The sequence below is a fragment of the Hetaerina americana genome, unplaced genomic scaffold, assembly GCF_022747635.1.
Source record: "Hetaerina americana unplaced genomic scaffold, ioHetAmer1.1.p SCAF_10, whole genome shotgun sequence".
Taxonomy (NCBI): domain Eukaryota; kingdom Metazoa; phylum Arthropoda; class Insecta; order Odonata; family Calopterygidae; genus Hetaerina; species Hetaerina americana.
The window spans coordinates 37,122,646-37,143,134 of NW_027286070.1; the positions used below are offsets into that span (position 1 = coordinate 37,122,646).

The 20,489-nt window shown below is 43.2% G+C and overlaps 1 protein-coding gene across 1 annotated transcript in view; it reads right to left on the reverse strand.

Moving 5' to 3' along the window:
* Window positions 1-19,901, reverse strand: part of LOC139700308 (polycomb group protein Psc-like) — a 138,492-nt gene extending 118,591 nt beyond the window's left edge. Inside the window, exon 1 of the mRNA XM_071598947.1 lies at window positions 19,878-19,901. The gene's annotated coding sequence lies outside the window, so the exon portion shown is untranslated. The remainder of the gene's footprint in view (window positions 1-19,877) is intronic.
* Window positions 19,902-20,489: the final 588 nt, after the last annotated feature.

Sequence of the window (20,489 nt, forward strand, 5' to 3'; positions counted from 1 at the left end):
AAGTTTTGACTGATCGAGAAACTTTGTTCCACAGTTACCTCATACATATTATTTGAATATATTAGCACATTATTATTATTGGAATGTAATAGAAGGATAAATTTACAATGAAGTCACACTTAAGTTTGTTATTGCAATTATCGTAAAGTAAAATAAAGTTGTAAAAACTCTCTTTAAATTTGTTCCTTCTCTGAGAATAGAGAACATACATATGCATGAAAAACTTGGAGATCAAAGAAAATATTTTTAATAGATAAACCTGTTTACTGAACCCTATCTACCACCACGACAATACTCCTTATCCGTATTAAACTGTCTGTAGAAGCCTTAAATTTGCGAAATTCCAACTTAATGTGGAAGGAATTAGGATAAAGGTAAACATTTCACAATTCGTTTATAAACACGACACGTGTTTCGACGCATAAAAGTATTCACTCAGTGTCAACAGTTTCATGACTGGATGATGACGCTGAAATATCGAACCACGTGTCCTGTTTTTAAATATGGTCTTACTTCTAATTTATTTCCAAGTACACACTTTTCCTGAGGGTTTGTGGTAAAAAATTGTAAATGATGAGTTAAGAGGTAAACAGTGCCACAACAATTTTAGTTTTATTTTGACGATGCGGTTATCCGAAGACGTGATACGCACCAACTGGCGGAATATTAGTTGACGTAATGGGTAATAATGTCACACTCCTTTTAGTTACTTCCTCTTCCTCCGTCTTGTTTGCAGTTTCAAATCAAAGAACTGCTCTTCTTTCCTCAAATTCCAACAGAGAAGGTACTTCAAAGACTTACAAGGCTTATTAGAGAGCCAAATAGGTGAACAGTTGTGGTCAAAAGCATCGGTAAATAGAATAATTCATTAATCCTTAAGCAAACACTATACATTGACTAAAGTATTGAGTCACTGATACACCAATTTAACTCTTGAGGATAATTTTCGCTCACCACCACGAATACAGATCCAAATAAAGGAAAGGAAATAAATACTGGTCGGTTATCAACGATGGGGCGGTCTCGAAAGTCACCCCAGCGCTTATCATAACCTTTATTTCCATATCAAACCTTGAGGCTGGGAATTATTGACTTCTGATAATTTAAACGATTATACTGCCAAGAGTTGACAAATTTCGCCAATAACACTGACACTCTTAATGAGGAAAATATACTCGGGGATACTGTTAATTATAAATTCCTACGTTTACATCAATCGTAGGAGACGACCACACCCTTCACAAACGAAACGAAAGAATTGACATAATAAAGTGGATTAAACATTATCCAGGAGATTCGTTTTCAATTCACTGTCCCAATTATCACACTTTGACTTTAATGCTACCGTCAAGGTTCCATTGTTAATCCCTAGAAGAGTGAATATCTACAGAATTTGCTTCAAATGGAAAAGGGAATCCAATTGCATAATCGGTCTTCTTTATTTTTCCCTGGCATTCAACTTTGCCAATCGGCAGGACTCTGCATACAAAATATAATTCTATAGAAAAAATACCCCAGTACGCGCCATTTTTTGCAACAAAAAAATACAAAAGTTATTTCAACAAAAATTTTCTATGAAATTTCATTACCTCACTGAAAATATAAGCATGCTAACAAAGATATAGTTCCGAAAACCGGGTCAATTAAAGCAAACAGATTTGAGTAAAATGTTATTGACTTAATTAAGTTAAACGAGAAATCCCTAAAAATTTAAAGAAAAGAAATCGGAATGATCTCACAATGAAATCAATCCTTAAATTAATTTACCAAAAATATCCCACCAAAATATAAGTCAACAAAACTTCATTTTTTAAGAGAAAGTCTCAACAGAAAATGATGACCGACTAAATTTCTCTAACTTGGAATAAAAATATAAATAGTCTTACTCGGCCTCTTCCGTTAACCTTGCATTGACAACAACCTAAAATTAATCTAATAAGGACCTCCTGTGGTCCAACGAGTTAACATTCAACGTGCCAACTTTACATTAAAATTAACGATTTTGTTGACCTTAAACAGATAAACAAATTAAAGATTTTAAATTAACTTAACAACGTTACCTATTAATGCGTTAATACCCAAGTCCGACGGCAACAATTGTCTTCTGTTTCGAGCAAAACTCTGGTACCTGTCGTCAATTCTGGAGAGAAAAGCAGAGAACGCCAGCGCCCACGTTCTTTTAAACAGCCAGTCAATCAGCCCAAACTACATGACCGAAAAATAAACGAATGAGATGTATTCGCTCACTCCTGTACTCGCTAATAGTCTTTATTTCCCGCTGTACTAAAATGAGCACGTTATTAAAAAAGCAAACAATAGGTGGCTCAGTAGGTTGGACAGCATCCTGCTACGAAAGAGAAGGTCCCAGATTTGAATCCGCACAATGCTTGTGGGTACCAGCAGCTTATGAGTAGCTTATGGCTGTATGGGTACCGAATCTTCTTTCTGAGTAATAGCAGGAAACCGCAGGCGGCAAAGGGAAAGGAAGTCTCCCCCATCCCCTCCATGTCCCGCCATTCTCCCCATCGACCCTGACGCGAGAATTTCATAGGCGGGGTGAATTTTACCTTCAACCATTACAGTAGTTCATACGTTGATTAATGAGGTTGAGAACACAAAGAATTTTTTTATTATTTCAAAACATTTCTTTGACAGAGTGAGGTGTTAAAAGAGGAGAATTTTTATAATTTTTACTTTGAATTGTAGGCGTTCTAACGACCAGTCTAAACACCAAATTCTATATAAACATTCGTAAAGTATGAAATATTTTCACGAATAGGCGGAACGACGCTTTCTGTAAATTTTCTCATAAAACTTTGCAAATGAATTGGCTTTGCGCCTTAAAGAAAACTGGTTTAGGATCGCAAGCTGTGTTTACTACTGATATACATCAAAACCGAAAATAACAATAAAAATATGCTTGTAAAAATTTAATCGCCTTTAAACTTTCAAAGAAATGCAAATATTAGGTACTAAAATGTAGAAAGCCATTTCGTCCTCGTCCTTCAGATCCTTCCGTCTTTCAGATGCTCCTATATAGATAAACTTTTTATTGTAATCCAGCTTTGACAAGTTTCCGTCTTCAGCAAACTCCGATACCCAGAGAGTTCACAGTACTCTGAAAAAGTTTATGAAGATGTTTACGAAAGGCCAAAGTTACCATCCGATGAGCGAAGCAGTGCATCTTGTTTAAAGACTCGCCCAAACGCAAACAAAAAGAGGCCGGAATATCAATGATATTAGCTCCATGCCAGAGAGTTGAACCACTGCCCGTAATTTGGGGTCCTTGCCTTTCACACCAGCCATTACGTATACGCCATTCCCCAAAATATGCCGCACTCGGACACTTCTGGCTGCAGATTTCAGAGGTGTGCAATTCGTGGCGGCGGCGTTGCGAACCCTTTCAGTTGACCCTTTGCCTTTTCCTACTTCCCTCCCAACTCCGGGGGGTATCACGAACGGCTGGGGGATTAGGCCGGGTGAGGAAAACCCCCACGGCCCCACTTCGCAGCCCGGCACTCAAACACACCCTTGTGGGCCCACCCTTTTTTTGTGAGTGAATCGCGAATCGGACGGAGGTAGTGAGAGGTGGCGGGCAGGGAAATGGGGGGGACGTCCGACCCTGACCCTCAGATGTACGAATATCCACCACGCCTTGGATATGCCTCGGCTAGGTGTGCTCGTTCTAAATCTACGACGCACCGTCCTCGCCTCCGGTCCGACCCATTTCCGAGTGAGGAGCGTGCCTTCGACGGAGACGTCACATCTCCGTCGCCGCTGCGCCATCAACGCGCGATCCGCAGAAAGCGATTGAGTATCAAATGACAGGCTATGCTCTAAACCGGCGCATCTCCATTCTCTCGTCACAAAATCGAGCAATTGAGATTGATATAAAAGTCGTTATCACCCCTTCCACACAGCCTCAATCTCATTAAGGTAAATACGTGTGTGTGTATATATATAAATAAAAAAATAAATACATAGTATATGGAGGTGTGTGTGTGTGCATAATATTATAATTAAATTGAACAGACATGGGAATAACTGTATATAGGAATGAACGTCAGTGGGGATTTCCTAAAATAAGTTAAGATTAGCTGATGATCAAGTTCTAGTTTGTCAGTCAGCCAAGGAGTTGCTGAGTGAATTGGAAATTCAGTGAGACACACATGCGATTTTCTAGAAAGAAAAGGCTAAACTAAATATTAAAATAGAAGAGGAAAAACTAGAGCAGGTGGGACAGTTTACGTACCTCAGAAGGGTTTCGAATCAAAATGGTCAAACTAGTGGGGACGTAAGGAGAAGAATTGCATTAGACAAAGAAGCTTTCACAAGGAGGGAATTGATGACAGGAACGTAGAGTATGGTCCTAAGAAAAGGCTTGTTAAAACTTTAATTTGGATCGTGGTTATTTATGTGCGGTGCGATAACATTGTCATTGAAGCAGGGTGATAGGTGTTATTGGAGGATTTTGAAATTTGGGTGCGGAGAAGAAAGGAGAAGGTGAAATGGACCGAAAGGAAAACAAATGAGAAAGTGCCATGAAAGGTGGGTAAGGAGATTGCTGGGAGAAATCATAAGGAGACAGGAAAATGAATGCAAAACATATTGATTGGCCATGGGATGTTGAAGACTGTGACAAAAGGGGAGAATGTTAAGCAAATGTGGAAGGGGCAGAAATACGATAGAGATTTTGGAAGGAATGAAGGGAGAAAGACAGTAAACGGAGATGAATAGGGGCATGTTGTAAAGTAGGATTTGGGGTTGTGTTTTGTTAGGAGAGACCATCCAAAACCTACCTTAAATGGTAGATTATCTGTTATAATAGTGATATGATATTATATACAATCAACCAAATCGGAAAAATAAAAAGGAAATGATGATTTCAATTATCCTCGATTCCTTTGATATTTTCTGGGATAATCGGAACTCTAAGAAAGAGGTTTACAAATGATTATGAAGTACTCACTGCTCAAATTGCCAGCAATAAGTATACATCATAATGCTGTAATACTCAAAGAATTCTATACCTTTACCGAATGGCCATTTTATTCTATCCAGAATCAGGAATACAACAACCAGGTGATTTGAAAACAGAAACAAAGTTTTATAGTTTCTTCGGAGGAAAAATTATGAGACTCCCTGATGCGAAATTATGCATTTAAAGAGTGCAAATGAAAGGATGGCTTATAATATAATAAAGACAAAAACTTGGCACATACCCACCCGACAGTATTAAAAAAAAAAATCCGAAAATTAAAAAAGATGTTACTTCAACACAAGGATGAGTATTATGAGGCGTAAGTTAAAAATGCTTACGCCCTGAAAATGATGCCTAGCCAAATTTCTTTGATGATTAATATCGAAGGTGTTACAAACTAAACTGAAAAAGGGCAGGAAATATTTTCCAATGAATACTCCCATCGTTCACTTTTGGACACATTATCGTTAGACACATACATACACATTGTACACTAACACGACAACACAATTTCAATGCATAAATATAAAAAAAACGACAGGGTTAAAATTTAAAAAATCCGCACATAAAATAAAGACCTAAACGAACAAAAAACGGATTTAAAATTAGAATTGAAGGGCAAATGTAAAAAAATAGTGTTGTACAGTTATACGCGTAAAAGTGTACGTGTATTCCCATATTAACAGTCACAGTTAGAGAGAATAACAACCAGGGCTAAGTATCCTCACCCGCAGAGATAATAAAACTGAGTCAGTTGGACCTGAATCTTCTGACGATATCACATCACCATTACTAAACGCTTGCCTAATCTATCTAGATCCTAAAGTTAAGGGAGTCGGAAATGAGGAAGCACTGATAGCAGAGGCGCCCAGATAACCTTCTTTGTCACAAACTACAAACAACAGTGGGCATATGCCTCATCGCTCGGAGCGTTTGGAGTAGAGAAGCCTGTGATCGCGATATTTCAATTTAGGGGTCCATTTTAAGTGCTCCGACAGCTTGGCACCGCCAGCCAGACGGCCTTCCTTTTTCCGATTCCCGACACCCACGCCTTTCGCCCGACCCGCCTTGCGATAACCCCGCAACTCCCATGAAGATAAGTCTTTTCACACGCACACGGAGATTGCCGCAAGGCATGCATCCAGCACAGCAGTGAAGGACCTTATTTAGCAACCATCGAAAAAGCAACTATATAGTACTTCCTGGCGCCAACCCCCACAGTCATCCGGAAGCACAATCGCAATTCCGTATTTCAATCAAGTGAAAAAACGGTAACATATATTGAGTTCTGAAGCTGAAATTGTGACGTAGAATATAGAATACATTTCATTCATCTGACAGTTGAAATGATACTAGTGTTTCGATACTTGTATAAGTGTACGAGTATTTTCAATAGGTCCCCATTAAGAAATGTGGGGAAGAGAATTCACAGCAAATTATCAACTAAATATTACACCAGTGGACGCAGGACGTAGTGAGTATCTAAGGAACGTTGTAGACAGTGATCGAGGGCAAAATTGCAATAAGCGATGTGGAGGTCGGATAATTCGATGTGTGTTCAAAAAGTTCCCGAACTTTTTTAAAAAAGACACGCCTCCAGCTGTTTATTGTTTTATTCCGCCAGGAGGCGTTGCGTCCACGTAAATTTCCCAAATGACCGCCTTCAACCACTTCGTTGATATCTTGTTTTGTTGACACGGTCATTTATGTGAAAAAATCGGACCCGCGGAGATGGACTCTTCAAAGGAGCAGCACTGTTCGGTGAAATGCTGCGTGAAACACTCCAAACCTTTACGGAAACTTCTGAGTAGATAATAGTGGGGATGTTGAAGCTCGCATAGGTGTGTTGACAGAACAAAGCGAAAATAGAAGTAACTGGAGATTAAAAGCTGTTCATAACAATGCAAGGTGTAAGCGTAATTCGCGTCGAGTTATGCGTGGCTGAGAAGTGTAGCTGTGCATAGTTCCACGGATACACCGAAATTCTACGTGGATGGGTGGACTACTCTTTTTAATTATACTTCGCTTTCTTGCTATAGAGCAAAACAAATAATCACTCTCATTTTAACTAAACCAGGTCAACCCAATAATTCCTTTGCAATGTATGGGCGGATTCACGGTTAATATATAGTCTAATAACAAAATTAGACAACACTCATGCTTTTCCATTAATTTTAACTATAAATATTATTTGAGCACGAGGTCTCCATGCCTACCCATTGAGCCTAAGCTCAAGTACAACCTTCTCCTCTACTTAAAGCTCCCAACTTTTTATGGTCAAATGTTTTTAGTTCATGGATGCATGGTTGTGTGTGCTGGAAGTTAATAAATAAATTTATCTATACATCTTTATCAACCTAAATTTTTTCCCTAAACATTCTTTTTTCCAATAGGTAATCAATCTTAAACATTCCCAAAAGGAACTAAAATGTTAAGCTGGATGTATGATGTTTTTTGAAGGTAAATGTAAATATAGAGAGGGGGTGAAACCAAAGGATCATATTAGTTAATCAGTTGATACAAAATAATAAACTACATGAAGTGAAAGTGAGTGATATTCTATTAAACAAAAAACAGAGAATATAGTATAACGACAAAAACACCTCCCTTTGAAATACTCTGGTTTCCACCAATTACCACCGACGACAATTTCTGCTCAGCACTATATTTTAGCTTGACCCTCACGCACGCCGATATGACAATAGAGAACGACAACAAAAAAAACAGCCCGGGGCACCGGGCCCCACCTTCCACCGGGAGGAGTAGGGCCGTCGGCCTCCCCGGTCGCCCGAAAAAGCGGGCTTTGGGTGAAAGGCGTTTATCGAGCGACGACCGCCTTGCCTATCCGCTCCCTCCCCGTAGGTCGAGGGCAAGGAGGAGCAACGGGGCGGAGAAAAGGCGGGGACATCCACCCTCCCCACGGCGAGGGCAACACACACGACTCTCGCACCGACAGAAGCAATGAGTCTCGCACCGACATAAGCAATGAGTGTTTGCCTAATGTGCAGCACTATCCACTAAGACACTTTTAGCAATAGGGAAGTATAAACCGTTCAGGAAAATATTTAACATAAAGTGATTAAGATAGGCATCATGAATTGCGCACTGAATGGGTGCCAAGTCTCATCAGGCTTCACTTAAACACATATCTCAAATAAAATGAAGGGGCCATCATACAGATGATATTTTAAAAAAGTCTAGCACACTTTAGATTCAATTTAAAGGTTTTCGGATGATTGGGTGTAATTCATCCCATCACACTTTTCCATGTTTTTAAGTATCCATCCGAATACTATCTTGAGTACCTGTAGTGCCCCTTGATTCCGAAAAATTATGCTAACGTGGATTTCAAAGCGTACATAATTATAAAAATGTTTCTTGCTAATTAAAGTTTTACATATTTTACAGAACCTTTTCGTAAATACAAATCAGAAAAATAGACATCGGGTCCCAAAATATCAATTTCAATTGACCCCTCTGGACATCGAGACAGAAAATTCACAATTTAGGTATTATTCAAACATAGGCCATTAAAACTCGCACAACATGCTTGTGAAATAAATGCATAGATTAGAAAATTTGCGTTAGTGCAGAAGAGTGCAATAATTGAGTTTCTAGAGTGCTTCACTTGACTATAGATTAGTTTGTTATTGGTAAATTAATACATAAAGGTTATAATATACGAGGGTCATCCGGAAAGTAGTACCCGTTCGTGCCGCATGAAGTGCTGACGACGCGAGTAGCCGCTGGACGAGGTCAGATAGCTTCAGTGGCTTGTCTGCCTTCTCTGAGCCAAGTTGCGTGACGCTAGCATTGCCTGTGTTGTTTCTGTGATTGTTTACAATGTTTAAAAAAATTGAGAACGCCGCCAGTTGTGAAGTGAGGGCAGTGATTAAATTCCTCAATGCAAGAAACGTTCGCCCATGTGATATTCATCGCCAATTAAAGGAGGTGTATGGAGACAATGTAATGGACGAGTCGTCTGTTCGGCGGTGGTGTCGCAACTTCAACATGGGGAGGGGGAACACACACGACGATGAGCGTTCGGAGAGACCGTCTGTCATTACAGACCAACTGGTGAGCTCAGTTGACGAATTCGTGATGAACGATCGGCGCGTCACAATTGATGACATCTGTGAGCATTTTCCCAATGTTTCTCGAACAATTGTTCATGAAATTGTTAAACACCATCTGCATTATGCAAAAATTTGTGCAAGATGGGTCCCTCGCGTATCTCAATGAGCTGGCGGCGAAGGACTATGCAGCAGGAATACAGAAACTTGTCACACGTTATGACAAATGCCTTAATTTGCTTGGAGATTATGTTGAGAAGTAGTTTAAAGTATCCTCTTTCAAATAAAATTTTTTATGTTTGTTAATATTTACTTTTGTGTCTTTATTTCACGAACGGGTACTACTTTCCGGATGACCCTCGTATATCAAACCATAAACACAGTAATCAACCCGAAGGTCGGTTTGGTAGACGATGGTAGAGCCTAAGCTAAACTAAGCGCGACGGCGTGTGGCATTGACACATCAGGGTAGGGGGGGCAGAGCCTTCCTCTGTGCCGGTTATGGTGTCCCAGGAATATCTGGTAACCCAAAAATTAAATAGCCTGGGTGGTGCTGCAGGTGCCCAAAGAGGCCTGCCCCGGAATCGAACCGAGGCCCTCCGGTCATTAGTCCAACGCTGTACCTCTGGACTACTGCGACCTAGTATCGAATTTTCGGTGGTCGTCCAAGCCACCTTTCCCAAGGAAGAGAAGGACAGAACTCATATCCGTATATATAATAATTATTGGAGTCACGTTACGTATTTACATGAATATAACGAATTATGAAGACGACACATATTGCACTGCACAGAGTTGTATTTAAAATGTGTCGAATGCTCTCCCAAAGCCCATCTCACCATGATGGACCGTCCTCTGTAATGCAATAAAACCCCTTGTCTCTTTAACTCCCACTCATATGGCATCGTAAAGGAATTGACTGGATGAGGATTGAGAGGGAAAGTCGAGTCTACGAGCTCGTCTCCATGACGACGGCACAGAAATCGAGGGAGGACGGTCATTAGGTCGCCTCAGGTGAGGGAGGGCAACTGGGGGTGAATGGGAATAAGGCGGATGAGAGGGGATAAATGGGGCCGGAAGGCGACTAGGGTGTGGGGAGGAAGCGGTATACACACTCGAGGCACGCGACAAATGGTACACCTCGGGCACGTGCCAGAGTTTCTCGCCAAGCTTTCTTCGGTTTCCTGGAGCAAACCATGCAACGTAAAACATATCGTTTGATTTATCTAAATGGGTATCACAGGCGAAGGGAAATTCTTACAGGCGAAAGTAAAATCTTCGTACCCCGTGAGAAGGAAGACAGTGTTTTTTTCTCTTCTCACAAACTAGAAAAAGTTTGGGAATATATGAGGATGTAATGTTAACGTAGGACGACAAATGAGGTCATAAGTCATTATCTTCTCCGATGTCATCCAAAATCTACATTTCATAATCTGAGTAAAGAGATACCATTTCCCAACATGAGAGTCTCTCTCAAGTATGCCTCCGGAGTATAGGAGTGTGACTTCGAGAATTGAATTAATTTTTCAACTATGAATTCAATAAAATAGTTCATTTAATAAAAGAAACAAATATTGCGTGGCAACGTACAACACACATTTTAACATAAATTAATCTGGAGCTCAGAGTGTCTTACCGTATGTTATATTTGGAAAAAAATAAACTTTCCATAAAGCTGCATCGTAGCGAAACATGGCCTGAAAATTTTACAGCAATTTTGTCACAAATTTACTCTCGTGTGGTTCGCTGTCATCGGCTCGGATTTTTCTCTACTGCTCCGCCAAAAAGAAATAAATACAAAGAAAATCCCTTTATTAATCTGTGGAGAAAAGTGCAGTAACATACTAAGGAACCTCAAGTGGGTGATCATTTAAAGTTTAAAAGAAATATACGGCATCCTTACGAGATATTGAAATGACTGGCAAGAGCTGAGAAAGGACACTTATGATACATCGTTGGCTGGCAAGGCCAGTAGAATGAGGAGAATGTAAATACCAGGCTAGATTAGAATTTACTAAGAAACTGAATAAAGCAGTCAGAATTGAAAAAAATCATTTGGGATTAACCTAACTTTCTCCAAGTTATTAAGGCAAAGTATGGGTTTCAGGAATTCCTGGGTCTTCCCCTAAACTACATAATGCCTGTCAGTCAAATATGTTCTGTTAACCATGCGAGACTGATTCGCACTAAATGGTAGACGCTAGGACATACCGCGGGAAATTTCACTTGCAATGAGATGTGTTAAAGGTGATGGGCAAGATGTGTCGTGGAAATATGAACAATAGAGCCTCTACTGGTAACCAAATTCACAAAATGAGTGTGGTAAATAAGTGCTCTTAATGTGCATAGGAAATTGAGTAAGCTCTGGTAAACATTTCCGATGAAAACTCATTTTTCTATGCTTTACTGCGGAACGCTCTATTGGTTAGAGCATTCAGCCAACAATCAGAGTATTGAGGTTGTAACATGACCATTACCTTTGGACAGTTCTGAATTAAGCTTCTACATAATACTTTTAAATAGCTGCTCTATTAGGCACATTGATACCCATGGCAACAACACCTGCCATTGGTGAATTACACGTCAAAGGGTTTGGAACCGTCGGAGTGCTACACTCGCTGATACTGGACGGACCTATAGGAACTTATCAATGCTTAACATTTGCATAAAACAATAAATATTAATATCTGAGGTTAAACGGGAACTTAACATAAATCCCAACTTAAATAGTTACACATCATTCTGTTTCATTTAAAAGCTTGGGTTAGTTGGTGCGAACATTTCTCCGGAAGTCCAGCAATTTACATTCTTAACTCCTAACGTAACAAAAACAAAACTTAGATGAAGGAGTCGAAACAATTCTTCGACATTGCCACCCCGGCGTGACGAGGAATGAAAGTTCTATGTTCACAATTCTTTACCAATAACAGCCTCCAGCCCATCTTTCACACCTCCCAGCGGGTGGTTGTGTGCCTCCTCGTGTATGCGTGAGTAGCAGGGCAGGCAGGCGTGCGTTATGCAAGGGGGTGGAAGGCAGGATGTCGCCCGTCCAGCGAACGTGTCGGGGAGGGAGAACGAAGGACGGGGTGTAGGCGGCCCCGTCTCTCACCGCCCCCCTCCGACGACATCATTGTCCTCCGCGCGCGAGAGGGAGAAAACGAGAGGGAGTTGGGCAGCCACACCCGCCGGCGGGCAATTCGGCCCGTGCCGTCGCGGGGAGGGCGCGGCATATTTGGGCCCGATGCCCACGTACGCTGTCTACTCCATACTACCAGGCCACAATGAACGAGCAAGGCAGAACCATTGACCTTAAAAGTCGTCGACCCTCATCCAGTTCTCAATAAAATCAATTACTAACATGGCCTAAGGCCTAGGGATCCTCGAAGGTACGGTAAAATTCATAAAACCTTCCGACACAATACCCAGGTCTGAAAAATGGATCCCCAATTTGAATTTCCTTCCTCAACAAATTAGAGTACCACAACTAAACCCACAGATTTTGACTTTTATTCCAAAGGGTAACGTACTCATACATTAATTGTACTTGTCCTTACATGTATGCACGAAAATATAGTCTCGGGCACGCTATTCCATTACCTTTATCCGCCTTAAAATTCTCGTTGATTTGTAGCGGAGAATCTCCTAACGAGTTATATTTCTCAATCCTACAATACCACACCTAGAGATCGATTTTTCTTCCCAGGTTTACGTTTTTCGACAGGTCTCAATTGGAATCTCTCCACTCCTTTCTATCATCAGCCGCTTTTTTTCAGCATACCTTCTCCCCTGACTTACATTCCATTCCCTATTTTTCCTCTCTTGCATTCAAATATCCTTAACTGAGTACAGTCCATTTGCAATAAGTATCCCATCCTTCCTGTCACTCAACAATCTTCAACAGCTTTCATCTCCTCTCTCAATTTTCCACAAAAAATACGGTCTTTTTATTTTTGGTTTATTTAATCGATTGCTAATATTTAAAGTCGGTATATATAATTTATTCGAGTACTATTAAAATCGATTCGTACACTGGAAGGATTCGAAAATATCATCGTTTAAAAATTTATTTATCACCAATGAGTGTATTAAATGATGGGGATGAATATTGGAGCAGATGATTTTTTACTGAAATAAACTGCCATCAAAAGCAATAAGCAGGAAAGGACTAAATTTTATGACCAAATAACAAATTCATAATTTTCGCAAGAAAATATTTTTGCAACAATGATACCATATCTACGGAGGGATGAGTGATGAATGGAAAAAGTTCGGCTAAATCAAACGCATATGATCAAGATGATTTTACTCCTTAAGCTACATGTAATTTTCCCTATGGAAATGCGATCAGAGATAGTGGATGCACAGAATTTCTCCGGAAAATGTGTTTACAAAATGATATTTACAACAGCGGTCAAGTTACCTTATTTTCTCACTGCAAGCTCATATACCAACACAACGTGAGCTTGGAAATATTATTTTGCTCTCCAAGTGTACCTTAAACCGTACACATTCGGCAACCATATTATTTGCAAGTTACCTCCGAGCAGCAACTTGAAACACCTCACTCAGGATTTCCTGGAAACATGCACGCTATCGCAGGATGAGCTTCGGAGAAATGACAGATAACCGGCGAGAGGGTTTTTCGACACTCCCTATTCATTTCCGATGTAACAGTATGCGAGAATCGCCTGTGAAGTCGTAGCCTGGGGAAATCGAAAGGCAACCAGTCGGACGACGAGAAGATCGATAAACGTAGGAGAGGAGGATGGATGTAGCCGGGAGAAACGGGAAGTATGGATCGAAATTGGGCCGATTCAGTGAAATGATCTGGTGCAACAGAAAAAACAGCCTCGAGGGAAAATTTATAATATACCCACATAATATTAATGCCCTACAGGTCTCCGCAGCATTGTGCTCCTGAGCATTGACTGCTACAGAAACTGAGATGAAAATCCCGTAAAGAAGAAAATACTTCAACGTTTATGCAACAATAATTGAGTACTTGGCGATGGGAAAGCCAATACACGCCTAGGGTCGTTAGCCAACCTCTCTTTTTGTCTTTGCCATTGTCAAACCTCCCAAAGTGAAATGAGTGCCGATTATATACTACTCCGGATGTTCGTTATGCTCCAAAATTCATCCACAATGATTATGCATTGGTAAAGGATATACTTTATCAGTAATCTGTTTGATTGATAAATAATTTAATCAAAATGCCACTGAAGAAGTCAACTGCAAGCAAATTACGGCGTCGGTGTCCACGGAGATTTCGGATTAAAGAAAAGACCTAATGGTGAATCAGAAAAAATAGAAATAATGGATGCATGCGATTAATATCGAAACCACGTTCTTCAGGTCCATGGTTGAGTAAAATCAATCCAGCGACTTAATTCACACATCAGAGCATTGAGGTCATTTTCCTTGTTTTCTAAGACGATTACATGCCAAAGCATTCTACAGCTTTGGTAAAGGAGGCAGGGGGGGGGCGGAAGTGCCTTCGGCCCGGTTGGCCGAAACCGAGCGCTCATACCCTCCATGGAGCGGAAAATCCAGAGCCTCTAAAATGAATAATTAACTGAAAACTACTCGCGCTAAGGGGAATTAAGTAAGTAAGGCCATAGTAATTGCTCGTGTTTAAAAAAGGGACTCTCCGGTCAGCACCCGAACACACTACCCGTAGAACGATCTCCACGCTTATTTTGTATTACCAGCTACTACACACGCAAGGACGAAAATTCAACAACCACTACTACGAGGACATGGACGAGTTTTAAAGGTTACTTAGTTCAGTTCGGAAGTATACATTGGCTGGCTGCCGGCTAAACAATAATTAATTTCACCACAGCTCATTTCCTTCTTTTTCGTATTGCAAAGAACTATTTTACTCGGTGAAATTAACACTTGTATTGATATGTCTTCCGCCAGCATCTATATACATTTGCACGTTAATTGGGATTTTTGTAGGGAATATACTTTCCCTATCTCTTCCCCTTACCCATCCTACGAGGTGCTTGCAGCCCCTGCCCCACACCTTTCTCGTGATTCGCGGGGTATTTGTGAAGATATGGAGAATGAATTGGCGATATTAGAAGTGCTCAAGAAATCGCATTTAATGCAATATCTCATCCTTCGGATCGCGGATGCATCCTATTTTTTCTGCGACATACTTCCTCCTTTAGTGATCCTCCGCTGAATTTCCCATCTTCATTAATTATCCTATCCCTAACAACACAGCTTCCCACAACTAATCCTTTGACGACTGCTTCTCTGTTTCGAGGATTAAAACTCTTCCCGAATTCGCAAGCAGTAGAGAGGTGAGAAGACGCGAGATGGTGCATATCTAGGAGATCCAATCATTTAAACCCCCCCGGCTCAACTCAGCCCACCGAACCCATCCAATATCTGCCTAAATATCCTCTCTCCCCCTTGTCCATTCCCCACTCGTCCCTTACCCCCCAACACATATCAACTCCGCTCTTCTCCTGAGACGATGCTGCTGACGATGACGGCCGTGCCATCGAAATGTCAAAACGAAATATGGGAGCGTTCTTCCTGTTCATAAATGTTTGAATCATAGTTTTATTACTTCGAGTTGACGGTGAGGAGCGCTCTTTTTCGAAGAAATGTGCATATATGTATGTATGTGTATATACAGGACTCCGGACCACTGGACTTCTTCCTCTTCCCCCTGATGAAAAGACAGCTCAAGGGACGACGTTTTGACTCGATAAAGGCCGTTCAAGAGGCTTCGACGAGGGTCATCAACGGCATCCCCAAAGAAAATTTCCAGCGGGCGTAAGGTGAATGGGAGCAACGTTATACTAAGTGTGTAGCAGCTCAAGGAGCATACTTTGAAGATTATTAAGTCGATGTAAGCATATCATCAATAAAATTCTTGTAAAAAATCAGTCCTACCACTTTTGGGTGCGACCCTGAATGGATATAATAAATAAATAAATATATATGTGTATATGCATGCTTGTATAGCATATATATATATATGTGTGTGCGCGCGTGTGTGTGTATGCATGCTTGTTTATATGGGACGTGGTAGCCGATATGTTTATAAGGGTTTGGCTTTGGTTTACTGCAGGGCCCGGGTTCGATTGCCGGGGACGGCCACCTTCAGCTTCACCCGAGCTATGTGATTTTACAGGTGCTAGAACTTCCTGGAAAACCAAAAAACTTGATATCCATGTATTATTAATGCAATGCGTGGTGCTTAATACGTTGTGCATCTGTCAAAAGACCTTTGAGGGAACCACGGTCTACCTACAGTTACAAATCTACTTTATAGATCATAGGGGTTTCTCTTTCCTCAATTGGGTCTAAAATGCCTTTTTGGCTTTGGTCAACCTTACCTCCCTACACCACCTTCAGTAATTATCGTTTTAGCTTTTACGACGACCTTTAACATCCCACTGTACTTCAATATATCCTGCACCCACCTTACCTGCATTTTTCGAATGCTTCCCAACAGCCCACTTCCTTACCCTACACTCCTGGCACGGGCAATTGCATTAAATAACTATGCCGTGAAATGCAGTCATTCATTGTCATCAACCGCCGCTTTTCGAAACGAACCACGCCAAACTCATTCCAGTGAAAAACCGCCCGTCCCGGTTGATACCCGAAACATAGAAAGCAAACTTTGCCAAATGATACCACTTCATTCAGAATGATAAATTCCATGGGAGACCATTTCATGAGAGTTTAATTGAGTCACTAGCACATGTTTCCCCCACACCAATATCCAGAACTGGAATCGTACCCGCTCGTCTTCTCTTTTCAGAGTTGACAGCATCGAGCCCACCCCGGGTGACGAGTCGCCGCTCCCACCTGCTCCCAACAGCGAACGCCACGCCCGCGATGACTTCAACTAGAAAGGGGGAAACAACCGCCTCTCTCCCCTAGGAAAGCGATGCAGGGTTTATCAACCAGACGCCGGCAGCATGAAAAAGAGTGCGATAGCGAGAGTGGGATGGGTTGGAATGGGAGGGAGATGGGACTCGCAACACCCACCCCCTCCCGAGTAGCGAGATCTGGCAACACCGCCCGGAGAGCCCGCCTTTATTATCTCAATCTCCTCCGGCCCACCCCGAGCTGCATGCAGGCACGGCACCGCTCGGGGTTCGCACGGCCAAAGAAGACCCTCCGTACCTTGCCGGAGGATGAGAAATAACCTCACTCGCTCGCACGCACTACAACACCCATGCGTATTCCTCGACCCCCCATTACTAACCCTGAAAATTCGGGCGGGGGTTGAGGGGTAAGAATGGACCGGGTGCGGTGGGAAAGAAGGAGGATGGGGGTTGTGACCACGTGTGCAAGGGAAGAGCGGAATGCACACGGACCATGCGCCGGCAGCGCCTCTGGCGGTGATGGGGATTAGATCTGGGGCGCATGGGTGGGGGGAGCGGGAGGTTTCGGTGTTGCCGGAGGTTGGGGGAGGAGTAGCCGCGGGAAGGGGTGGAAGTACAAAATGGGAAGGGAAGGAATCCAGTGCCAACCCCTCTCCCATTACTCCAGAGCGTGGGCTGGGGGCTGAAGCCCCTAGGGCCTCCGTAATTGCAACACGCCCCTCACCCTTCATGCAAGGACGCGCCGTCAAGTCGAGGGTGTCAGTGTCGCGATGATTGCATCCACATTCAATCAGCCGGGGCGGATATGACAAAGAATTTTATTAGCTATTAATTTATTACCAACTTCCGCGTGAATCAACTCGCCCTAAAGACGATAACGTCGTAGGCATGTAGAAACGTCTTGAATAAGGGCATAACAAGCGCATGTAATGCTTACCATTACACCGACTAAAAGCTAAGAACCTTACCTAAACATGTGAGCAATTGTACATAGGCTTCTTAAAATCAACCTGAGAGTTACCTTATTCAATCGCGTTAAGTCACAATATGGTCCCGAAGCGAGCTGGAAAAAATGTTGCAAGAAGGCGAACACAGTTCTTCGAGGATCTTGAGACCACTATCTTCCCCGGTTGGCTGAAGGTTCACCGGCAGAACTCGCAAGCGTGTAAAATCTGTCTCATCCGGTAGAAAGACATACCCCAGCAACCCTTGTCCTCAAAATGAGAAACGAGAGAATTATGTAGTTTCTCAGGGCCACCCAAAACCTTCCTTGTCCGGTAGATTACCAATGACGGCCAAGTCACAAATCCTGTCTCGATCCACTGGAGGAGACCTGTTTATTCATGCTGATAATCCTAAATATGCATATCCATCTCAACATGTGTCCGCATCGCGAATCAAAATTACAAGCTTATCTATACATGCGACATAATCACCGGACAAACGCCAAATTAACTAGAATAAGCATGCTATAAAAACCAAATTGATCATTAAACATGACACTTAGCTACGTGCATAACATATGCATAGAACCATGCCAGCAGACGTAGTACAAAATAAATCAGTTTGGAAACAGTGACATGAAAATACAGCAGTCGAGGAAGATGAAGTGAGAGTGATCCATGAGCATTTCTACACTACACGCGAGATGTCCATCGACCGATAAACACATCCCAATAAACTTCACTCCTAAGACCGGCCCCGGAGCCGAAGGCACCCAGCAAAGTAGCAGGGCCCTAATAATGCCCTGTGGTCCCGGGGGTCCCCAAAATCGTTAAAGGGACACACTTGAAAAAGGAGAGAAAATAGTCTTGCCATCCATCCCCCCCTCCACAACTCCGTCAAACTATCTCACATCCCCTTTCCCCGATCTGGGACCCGTCTGCTGCTGCTTTCTTGCCTTTCCCCGCACGGGTAAAAGAGGGCGGAAGGAAGGAGAGGGAAGAAGGCAATGCGAGGAGTTTGGGGGGCGGGAAGGGGCAAAGTGTGAAAGGGAAGGAACACAATGGCATTCGAGGGAAAGGAGGGGAGGGAGAACAAGGAAGGACGGGGAGGAAAGGGAAGACCCTCTCTCCCGCCCGGTAAGCTTTGAAAGACGGATAGCAGTAGAGAGAGAGAGTGAGGGGGGAACGACGCAGGAGGGTATAGGGGGCTCTGCGTAGTCTGCCTGCTGCTGCCACCACCGCCCGAAGTACACAAGGGGGGAGTTCGGTTCGGGGGAGGAGGCTGCCGAAAGGCGAGGGGAGGAGGCTGGAAAGACTCGGAGAAGAGGAGGGGGAGGGTCTGAATATAAGGAGAGGGGTCCGAAGGGAGTGGAAGGGGGAGAGCAGCGGTGGAAAAAATCGTCAGCGCAACGCCTGGGGAGGGGAAAGGATCCTTTGGTGTACCATCCCAATCCGAAGAGAGGGACCCCCGGATGGGTGGAGGGGGAAGAGGGGTTGACTGGGACTAGGGGGGGACCGCTGGTTAGGGGTGAGGGAAGTGGGGGTTTCGGTGGGCATAGCGGAGCACGAGATGGAAGTCTGTCCACAATGATTACGCTCACCACACGCTCCAAACGAAGGCAATAATCTAAGAAGAAAAGGAAAGCACACACACATATATATAAAAATATGTATATTCCGGAATAAAAGGTCCGAGAGCCCAGATACGAAAACCTTTTTTCCTCATATGCTACACAAAACACGCAGGCACATGCATCCACATAATAAAGAAAAGGCTGACGGGTCGAAGGAGGGAAGGTTGGAGTAGGGGAAAGAAAAGGGGGCTGCGAGCCGGTTAGTTGAGTTTCACAACCACAGCAGAAAAAGGGACGTAAGATAAGAACTCAACAAGAGAGTTCCGCAGACCGACAAGGTGGTGGGGAGGGAAAATACATTCTCCATGCCAACGGGTCACACTTGAAAACGTTGTGATAAGATAGAGAAAACCATGTCACACGCACGGAACTACTAAACTCACCTCACGAGCCGAAGTCTCCACGCGTTGGTAACTGCACAGACGTGAGAGCCACTCACGGTCGTGATTTCGTTGATATCCAAACTCCCGCTGTTAACCCATCAGGGGAAGGGGTTGGTTCAAAAATCATGAAGGTAATCCAGAAGTGATGAAAGCACTTGTCTGAGGAAAAATCGACACTCGGGCTACGCGGCGCGGGCGATATTCCGTGCCCGACGAGAGAGAAGGCCTGTCGAGTTCCCACACGGACCCCGAGGGTCTGGCGGTCGGCTCTGCGGCGATCGCGGCGGCAGCGCCGGCCGGATTTCCGAGCCTCGGTCCCCCACTTCGAAACCGCCCTTAGTTCTGTGCCGTCACCTCCCTCCACCGGGTCCCCAGTCCGCCGCTTTCACTCGACGGACAGCAACGCCGTCGTCACACGACACCGTCGTCGTATTCCCATCACGATCTCTCTCCCGCTTCCCCAAGGCGAAGCAAGCCGGGGGTAGAGAAGCCAGGCGACCCGGCCAGACACCACGAAATGTCCGCGCGATGTATTCCTTTCGATGGAGCACAACCCCCTTCCCTCGTGCAGCAGCAACGGATGCGGTGGAAGCACAGGGAGAAGGGGAGTCG